Here is a 10,248-nt window from a genome sequence, read left to right as displayed (position 1 = left end):
CGGACTGGGCCTACGGTACATGACTGACGCATCTGCAGCTGATTTATGAATGGCCTAGACGAAGCATACATCACGCCGGGCGGTGCTTTGTCCAACGCGCGGAACATGGAAATGTGTTTTGGTAGGGGACTCGCCTGTGGCTGGGCGACAGCGGAAAGATTGCCTCCGTGTCATTACGATCCACCGACTGAAACACCTGCTAGCGGCGTTCTCCTCTCCTCGCACAGTTTCCTCATAAAAAACGAATCAGTGGAATCCTCCTGTTTTTTATATACCGTTCCATATTTATTTATTTAAAAAAGGGTTTCGGGGGGTGTTGGTCCATTGGCTGGGCCTCTGAGCTATGGGTTTATGTAAACATGATTTTCTCAGCCAGTGCCTGGACACTCCTCCCTAGACCTTTATACCTCTAGGCTAGGCAAGTCCATTTTAACCGGAGTACACTTATCATTCATCTTGATGAAAGTGAGAGGAGAAAGTAATAAGGTATTTTGTCATCAGAGGTTACCAAAAGAAAGAGAAAGTGGACCCCCATACTTGGCATTAAAGAACTTTAAAATAACTTTCTCTGATTTTTGAAACAACGAGGATAAATAGTGTAAAAATGGAAGCTTGATAGGCATTAAACAAATCAGAAGAAATGGTCAAATGTTCAAGCAAAATTACAAAGTTAACTATGTGGATTTACAGAATATAATATTGTCTTGTATAGTAGAGTACATTTTCCATGTATTATGTATGATCTGATATTAAATGCAATCTGTAATGTATTTTCCCTTTTGGTTTGAGTGAAAAGGGGCTAGATTAGTATGTCCATGTGGTTCACTATTGCATTCCAGTGAGAACAATACCCTGAAAAATACAGGTGGGTCTATCTCAGTTGAAAATATGATTGGATTATTCTGCAGTGAGGGTATTGTGAGAAATAAAGTTCAGTTAAAAATCAGTTTGATAATAGTAGCACACAGCTCACACAGCAGGTCACCAACACCATTTAACACTCGACACAATTGACCCATCCCCTGAATGCTGAGACCAGCTGATTTGAAGAGAGTAATCTGATTAGCAGCTGCTAGGATAGCATGAGAACCTGTCCCCATTGGCGACACAAGGTGTTGGTGTGTCCTTGGCCCTGTCACTTCCATCTAATGTCAGGTTACTTCAGTTGACACATTGCGTGTTAGTGCCGGTGCCCTACTGGTGTAATGCTTTTCATAAACATACCAATCAACGTGGCCAGCAGGAATAGCAGGCTGTATGGCTGTCATTCTCCATGATTACACGGCACAATGCTTCTGACTTTCTGTCAAAACTGTGGTAACATCTGTTCCACTTTGAAATGGAATCAAACAACTTTGAGAAACCCGACCACATTGCAAAAGCCAAATCAATGGTTGATCTTTTTATGACAGTTTATATTAGCCAGAGTTTGACATATAAAAAATGACTGCTTGTCTAGTGTGCTCTCACTCTCACAGATTATTCTAGTCAGCATGAAATCTGTACAAGTTTACATTCCAAAAGAGTGTTTCCTTTTTTTTAGCCAGAAAAAGACTGGAAACCTAATCTGAAAAATGTAACTGTGATCATCATGATACAGTAAAGTGTTGACGGATGCAAAAACAGTAAAGAGAAGCACCCCCCAACAAAAAAAGACAGAAACGAAATTAGTATTGTATTATTGTTAACAATGGAATTGACAGTGAATACTGAGAATGGAAAACAACATGCTTCACTTAGCCACTTGCTAGATGCAAAGATACAAAGACAGACAGACACACACACACACACTCCCCAAGAAAAAAAAAGATAGAAATACATAGTGAGGGGTACTTATTGATAACATACCATTGAATTGAAAATGAATACTGAGAACAGAGAACAGTACGCTCTGCATGCAGAATTCACTGTCTCTCCACAGGCAAGGTGAAGCCGTTGTCTTGAGCGTGGTCAATCATTTACGCCCCTGGCGTTGTGCCTACACCGGCCGGTCGGCCGGCTGGCTCCACTGTCAGTTGACATACACTCACTGGCTGTTCTTTTCACAGCCCCCATAGGGGCATCTCTCTTGCGTCTTCCTCTGGCTATGGGCAATCATTTCTCCTGTGCGGTCCTCAGGGTAATACGGCAATGTCTGGAAGCATCTGCTCGATGCGTCCCACTTCTCTCAGAGAAACGTGTCAGACGTGTTGTTGTATGGTTGAGGTGCTTGCTGCCTGTCATGGCTCATCATGCTGGTCAGTCTCTTGACCATTGCTTCAAATCTCTTCAGGCACCAGGTAACCATAAGGTAACTGTGCCAGGCAGGTAGCATCTGTCCATATTGATCTTTAATTTGATGAACATTGTCTTAATGTTAAAATGTCATCAAATGTGACAAACAAACAAACAAAACTACATCCAAGTTTTACAGCATATGTTTTTTCCTTTTAGTCAGTGCAGTATACTGCATAACTAGGAAAACATAAAAAATCCATTTGTATGTCCTCCATTTTAATGAGTTTTAATGAATCATGTTTTATTATGCATTCCTGGTTGTTTTGATTGGTTTGTTCTGATTTGATTTGTGTTTACTTCATCAAAACAGCGCAACTGCAGTTTGATTGATATTTCCTGGAAAACATCATTCATGAATATTTTTATAAATGGAGATGTCTGTTTTTGCAAATGAAGTCATTCCTCAATAATTTAAGATCAATAGTAATATTACTGTAATGTTGCATTTTAGTAAATAAATAAGACATATTTTTACAGGTAAGCTGATACTTTTCTCTTTCTACATGTGTCCATGTTTGTCCATGTGTATGCTTATGCCATGTATGTAGCTCATGCTGTAGGGGGAGAGAAATGAACCCAGGTGGGTTTCCTCTGCCTGTGCTCCCTCTGGCAGGTGCTTCAGCTCCTCTCCAACTTGTCCCTCCTGGTGCCTCTAGTGGTCACTGGGGAGGGAGACTTAAGTCTGTTTTGTGTGTGTGTGTGTGTGTGTGTGTGTGTGCATGTGCATGTGCATGTGTGTGTGTGTGTGTGTGTGTGTGTGTGTGTGTGTGTGTGTGTGTGTGTGTGTGTGTGTGTGTGTGTATGCATGTGCGTGTGTGTGTGCGTGTGTGTGTATGTGTCTGAGACGAAAAGAGAAAAAAATTGGCACATGGAGGGGCAGGATGGGGAGTGTTACAGTAAAGTCTCCACTTTTACAGTGAGTAGTTCTGAATTTACTAAAAATAGAAATAAAAGGTCAGTTTTTTTTCCCTCCATCACTAAGGTCACGACGAACTATTGCGACACGTGTGCCACAGGTGAGGATTCATTATTAAATGGAGAAAACATGCAGAGAGAGAGAGAGAGAGAGAGAGAGATGTGTGTGTTTCAAGCAGAAATTGTGCTGACACTTAATCCAGCAATAATTACAACAGAGTAAAGGTGTACTCTATCTCCCCTACTTCACCGGGCCCTGTATAAGTCCATGACAGTGCTATTGCTAGTAATCTACCCCAGTAGTTATATAGACGCATAGTCTGCCTCCTCTCGGCATGGTTTATACAGCTTCAATGACTGTGTGTGCGTGTGCGTGTATGTCTGTGTGTGTGTGTGTGTGTGTGTGTGTGTGTCTATGCATGCTCTCTGTGGCAGTGTGTGTATGTGCGTGTACGTACGTAGTATGTGTCTGTATGACAATGACACATGTGTGTTTCTGTCTGACTGTGTGAGTGGTGCAGTGTGTGTGTGTGTGTGTGTGTGTGTGTGTGTGTGTGTGTGTATAAGATATATAATACCAGTGTGCCCATCCAGCTTCTCCCCAACACACACACTATGGCCTCAGTGGACCAGAGCAGTCTGCCAGTTGTCACTGTGGACAATTACTCAGCTCGGTGGAGCAACGCCACACACACACACACACACACACACACACACACACATCTCCTCTCACACCTCACACACACTGGGGCTCCAATTTATTCATCTCTAAATGGCATTTATACTTACATGTCAACAGATATTAATCTATTCATCATATACCCTGATCGGCAAACCAAAGCAGACAGAATCATTATTGGGGAAGAGGGCCCCCCTCTGCACTGTGATCCATGTCTTTCTTCCTCCTCTCCTTTTTCCTTTACTTTGACGAAAGAGCAGAGCGGTTCAGAGAAAATGGCTCAGATCCAGGCTGACTCACTCAAATAATGTTTGCCCAATGTCTGTGCTTATTTTCATTCGGTACACAGTGCGTTATGAAAAGGACCCAGCTAGCCACAAAGCTGATAATGGCACTGTGTGTGTGTGTGTGTGTGTGTGTGTGTGGGTGGGTGGGGGGTTGGGGGGGTTCTTATCTTTACAACACTATTTTTGGTTATTGCTATCTATTTGTCAATGCCAACCACAAGTGCATAGACCCATTATGTATCTCTAAGAGCCTCATGTAATGCACCCTCTCACATGTATTTTTAAAAGGCGTTTCTTAATAGAACATGTGGAACAAGGTGTTCTATTCAACGTGACGTCACTGGAGGCAGAAACAATCGTTTGGATAGTGAGGCGGCTATTTGAATAGTACTAGTGAGGCGGCTAAAATCAGACAGTAATCTAAAATCTTTGCTAAAATGTGTAACGATATAACACAATACGTACATACACTCAGTGTACATGATCGGGAGGATTATTTGAAAAAAACTAAGGCTACATTATCAGATGGGACAATCCTGACAGACACAATACCGTCAGTGATTGGAAAGACAGGTTTGCCATCTGTTGAATGGCCGGACATTATTGAAAAACCGAGTGTCTACAGTAAGGAGAAGCTGAGGGTGTACAGTATAAATCATTGAATGCATATAACTATCTCCTAAATGGTCATGTCCAAAACTTACAATAGGCCTACAATGACGTGGTGAGTTTTGTGTTTGCCGAACCGACATTTTACCGAGCCAGCGCCCGCCCATGTCACAAGGCAAAGATGTATTGCAAACGTGCTAATTACCAACCATTTCGTTTGAAAATTCTAAAACAACAATGTTTTTTAATACTTCAAAATAACATTTGATAAATGAACCTCACATTTTTCAGTAGACATAGGTGTCTAGATTTGAACAAAATCTAGTTTGTTTCTTACTGGGGCTTTTACTGCCTGAAATATCCAATTTTGTTTACCACGCTCGGAGTTAGTGCTGGGCCTTACACAGTAGTAGCCTAGTAGCTAGTAGGCCTAATCAAGGATTTGGTTTAGCTCTTCGAGTCACAGTAAAATTACATTTTTGGTAGGCTACATAGCTTATTTAGATACACTTATGGTGTGGGCGCTTGCGTTTTTTTAGGAATCCGCAGTCTTGGTTTGTATAGAAATGAATAAGTGACATAGGCTACATGTAAAGAGGTTGGAAATACAGGACGATTGGTAGGCTAATATGTGAGGTTCCGATACAAGGCTTGGGTTATCGTGAGTCAAACGAACTACGTTCTCACTGGAAACTGTAGCCTAGGCCTACTTATTTCAAATTTAACCGATGACTTTTTCGGTTCTGGCACCCGACAGCACAGCAAGATGAGACCATGATAACCTTTAGCCTCCCGAATATGACTGTTCGTTTAGCTTCCCAGCTGAGGTGATGGTTTGTTTTGCCTCCAGTGAACGTAATGATGTAGGCTCAGAAGGTACCTATAAGACTGTCCCATTACGGAACCATTCTACCGCACAGTCTAGTAGCCCCAGCCCTTAGTCAAACTGTGGCTAGAAACCACAACGCCACTCTATCCCAAGTTTGAACCAAAACTAAATGCGCAGTGGCTACACATAAAGTGAGACCTAATTTATAAATGGCAATTAATACACTTTTCACAGCGCCCAAATGACCTTTAAATTCCTAAACATATGAGCAAACACAAACCTCCTGGTTTGGATTCACCAAGTCAAACTCCACTGATGCGCGCCTCAAACTTCATTAAGGCAGACATTTATGCTGAAAAACCGCCGGGGTTTGCAGCGTGTCTTACAGAGGTCCTCTGAGAGGGCGACGTGATTATTGCTTTCCAGGCTACATGCTTTTGGGGATTTTATGATATCTCATTAGATTGGGTAAACTTTTATTTGACTGATAAAAATCAAGTGGTGCAGTTTGATAGGTCATCACCATCATCAGGACCCATAGCACTGAGTACTCATATCAATGGGGATAACATTGCATCCACAATACTATGTTTTGCATCTAATGTCATGTCTATTTATTTTAATTGGTAAATATTAATTGACAGTTTAGTTTCAACCCCTGATGAATAAAAAATATTACAGTGTACATAAGATTTCAGGAATTCCAGAATCTTTTTTTATTATTATTTGCAATAATAAATGAAAGAGAGGAGACACAGTGAGAAAAGTGTACGCCTATACCAGACTCTATCTGTGTCCCTAATGTATACATTTATCATGTATCCTATTATGATTTTGTTTGAGGTAGGAAAAACATTTCTCACCTTACATACAACTTTACACATCTTTACACAAACCTATTGACACACTCAATCAGACTCTCTCGCTCACACACACACACACGCACACACACACTGGTACCCAGAGACAAATCTGAATAAATCCGCAACAAACAATTTTCCACATGGTTGCGCAGTGGTTGCCGCTACGTTCCTGCAGACGTCCTGATCGCAGATAGAGCATACTCCCCACCCGCACCCTCATCAGTGTGAATGACAGCGGCAGATTAGCATGCTTTATTTGCCAGCGGTAAACAATATCATAAATACAGGAGGATGTGCCATCAATCAACACCTCGGGGGCTCTGATCCACGTAAATAAGAATCCTGAAGGAAGAGAGGCAGGTCAGAGAAGGATGAGATTGGTGGTGATGGTGAAGGTGATGTGTGGTGTGTGTGTGGGTGTGTGTGTGTGCGTGCGTGCGTGCGTGTGTCTGTGTGTGTTTGCATGTGTCTGTGTGTATGGGGGTTGGTGTTGCTGGAGTAGCAATGGAACTCAACATTCAGATAGCCCCCATTCGCACCCACCCCCACCCCACCCCGAGTGTTGAAACTCCCTTTATCCTTTCTCCCCCTCGGCCTGTCAATGTCACAGTTATTATTCACTGCTAATATACACAGCCGTGAAATGTTAACAACTGTCCTGTGAAATGATGCATCACATGTTGTTACTGCCTGCGTACATTTCAGCGCTGTCTACTCTCCATTCCTCATCACTCTGTACTATAAATAACCCGTCTTGCACCTCTTCTCCAAAGATGGAGCCGAGGAGGAGTGGAAGTCAGGAGTATGCATATTGTAGCCCAGGATTCCACAGCGTTTTGTCTCCATGTCTCTGTTTACCTTTTTGGTAACATGGTTTGTGCTCAGGGAGATGTCACAGGTAAGATAGGTGAGCATGCAGTCCATGGCTAAGATTCTCATCTAGTTGGCGGCAAAGCAGGCTGAGCAAGTGAAACCACATTAACCGCACTGCCTTGGGTCAATCTGCCAGTGAATAGAGTTAATGGCTACTTTGCGCATGTAATTTGTCTAATTAGTGTCACCTCTTGACACGGAAAGAATACATTAACATGAATTAATTTCCTTTCAGGCAAAATGGTTCATCCATCAGATCTCCATGATTGGTTTCATATGTGCATGCTTGGTTAGCGATAGGCTAAAGGCTGTAGTCCTTGGTCAAATTTGACATTGCAACTGTGGGCTACAAATATGGAGTAATAGAGGAAATAAACAAGATATTTCAGTTAGGAGGTTAGCCTCAATGGCACCTTATTACAGTAGAAAACAGCCTAACCTACTCACCTCAAGAAACAAGACAAAATTACCAGAAATAATGTTTGTACCACTCCACTATTCCAGCCTCTCTGGGATCCCATTTGGAAAATTAGATGATGATTCACAATAAGGGGATGCACTCTTACTTATGCAGGCATAGCACCAGTATGTGGCCAAAGTGTTGTGGAGGCCAAATTGGACCGAATGCTCCCTATGCACAGTAAATGATTGCAGTGCAAACTTATTTGTCATCAGTATCAACCCGTAAATGTGGACCTAGATGATTACTAATTGTAAACAGTCCACAACGGAGTCCTGTAATGAAAGTCTCATGGTAGCAATTGTCAGTATAGGACCCCTCTTACAGCCCTACTTCCTTGGATTCCAACCACTAGGCACATGTCATTTAATGAATTTTACAGACCATCTGTCCACACAGTGAAATACTAAACCAGAAGCAAAAAAAAATGTTCAAATGGGATTTATAGTGTGCATTTATGGCCATGAAATGGTTAAAAAATAACATCAAAAACTGTATGACATAAAAGTTTTAGAGGCACGACACGGCGAGAGAGATTTCGTGTTCGGAGGGGTGCCGATCGATGTGTTAAGCGAAACGATGGGTGGCAGGGTTGCACGACAGGAGCGCAAGTGTGGTTTCCATGACGATGCCAGTCACCGGGCTTGCTCCAGGCATTGCCGCCAGCTGAGCACTAGAGAGGTGACACAGGCGACACGGCGGAGTCTGAGGAGAACGCAGGGCTTTGTGGTGGTTGGTCCTCAGTGGCTTTTGGGTGTATCCTCTCTAAGCCTCAGTTTGAGCTCTTTCTACACCCTTTCTCACACATGCAAATCAATGTGGGGCAGTGGGGGTCCTGCACTGACTGGACAGCCTCATAAAAGCATAATGACCAACGTTACTATTAGTTCAATATTATATGCTTTTCTTAGGGCCCAGAATTACTAGTATCGTCCCCCCAGAATTACTAGTATTGTCCCACTAAGTGATCTACAGTGTTGTATACTGATACAAACAGGTCACTTAGTAGGGGGGAAATTCTAAATGGAGAAACATAATGCAATATTACATAACATGCAGTTATTCAGCAGTAAACTATGTGTAATAGATTTCAATGGAGTTTAATCAAAGATGTAGTAATGATGTAATGAATGATCTCACTCAAACAAGCATTGCTCTCTTGACTCCCTGATTGCACATTGCTATTTAACCAACCGTACCTCATTTAATTCATGTTTTAAACTTTAAACTATCACAAGGATTTACAGCTGGCGTGCTCACATAATTCACCATTTGTGTTCAGACTCAAAACCGTTTTTAAACCATCTTATTTAAAATTCCTCTGCTTGTCAGAGCGGTTAGAGCCTTTAAACCTGTCCGCCACTCAGAAAGAGGTAATATATTCTCGGCCGCTGCATAATACTCGTAAATAATTCACAATTAACTGGGCCCAGCATGCAGGACAAGACTTCTGAATTATAGTGCGTCTTGTGCGAAGAGAAACCCATGACAGATTTACTGCCAGCGAGGAGGGAAAAAAATGTGGGCTGAGTTTGTCAGCTCAAAAAAGTAACCCCTGCGTGGGAGAAGAGGTTGTTACAGCTGATAGATTGAGGGCTCTGTTCTCCAATGCTAATGCCTTCTCCCACGTGTATGCTCGCTTAGGTGTGGCGGCCGCACGTTCTTTTATTCCACAGTAAAGAATTTTTCTGCTGCTGTGTTGAGGCTTTGTCATGAAAAGAAAACAGGTGAAAAATGTGTGTGCGCTTTGATTTTAATACAGTAGCTTAAGAACCCTTTTGGTAAGACTTTACAGTAAGGGTACATGAATTATGCATGAATTAATTCATGATTTATATATTACTTCATTCCTTAATATCTCATGAATCATCAGGAATTTGCATGAGTTCATAGTCTGTCATTCGTGATCTCATACATGAACAATACATCTATTAAAGCATTAAGTATGGTGGGCACATCATTATGATTTGATTTATTAAGAAAGATCATGATTATTTTTTTTTTCTGCCAAAAATGTGGTCATCACTACTCAAATTCTGAAGACAACTTGTGCAGCTCTCTAAACACATGCCATTGTTCACACTTCAGTTGAGGGGCCAAAAATATGATGAACTCATAATTAACCTTAAATTCATGTAATCATGATGATCATGCTTAAAAAATCATATTCATAATGATATACCCACCATACCTACAGTAATGCTTTAGTTGATGTGTTGTTCATGCATGAGGTCATGAATGAGAGACTTTGAACTCATGTCAATTTCTGATGATTCATAAATCATTCAGAAATAGAGTTTATCCACCTCTTAAAAGAGTTTATTCACCAAATGCAACTTTTAACATTCAAAAATCAAACTGTATTATCCACATTCACAATATTGTAACAAACTGCAAGGTTGTCTCAGAATGATTTTATTGGTTATGCACCAAAACATACGAACACCTAATTCCGG

The sequence above is a fragment of the Alosa alosa genome, chromosome 19 (genome assembly GCF_017589495.1).
Source record: "Alosa alosa isolate M-15738 ecotype Scorff River chromosome 19, AALO_Geno_1.1, whole genome shotgun sequence".
NCBI classification, from domain to species: domain Eukaryota; kingdom Metazoa; phylum Chordata; class Actinopteri; order Clupeiformes; family Clupeidae; genus Alosa; species Alosa alosa.
The sequence above is the reverse complement of the archived record's forward strand: the minus strand, read 5'-3'. Positions refer to the sequence as shown.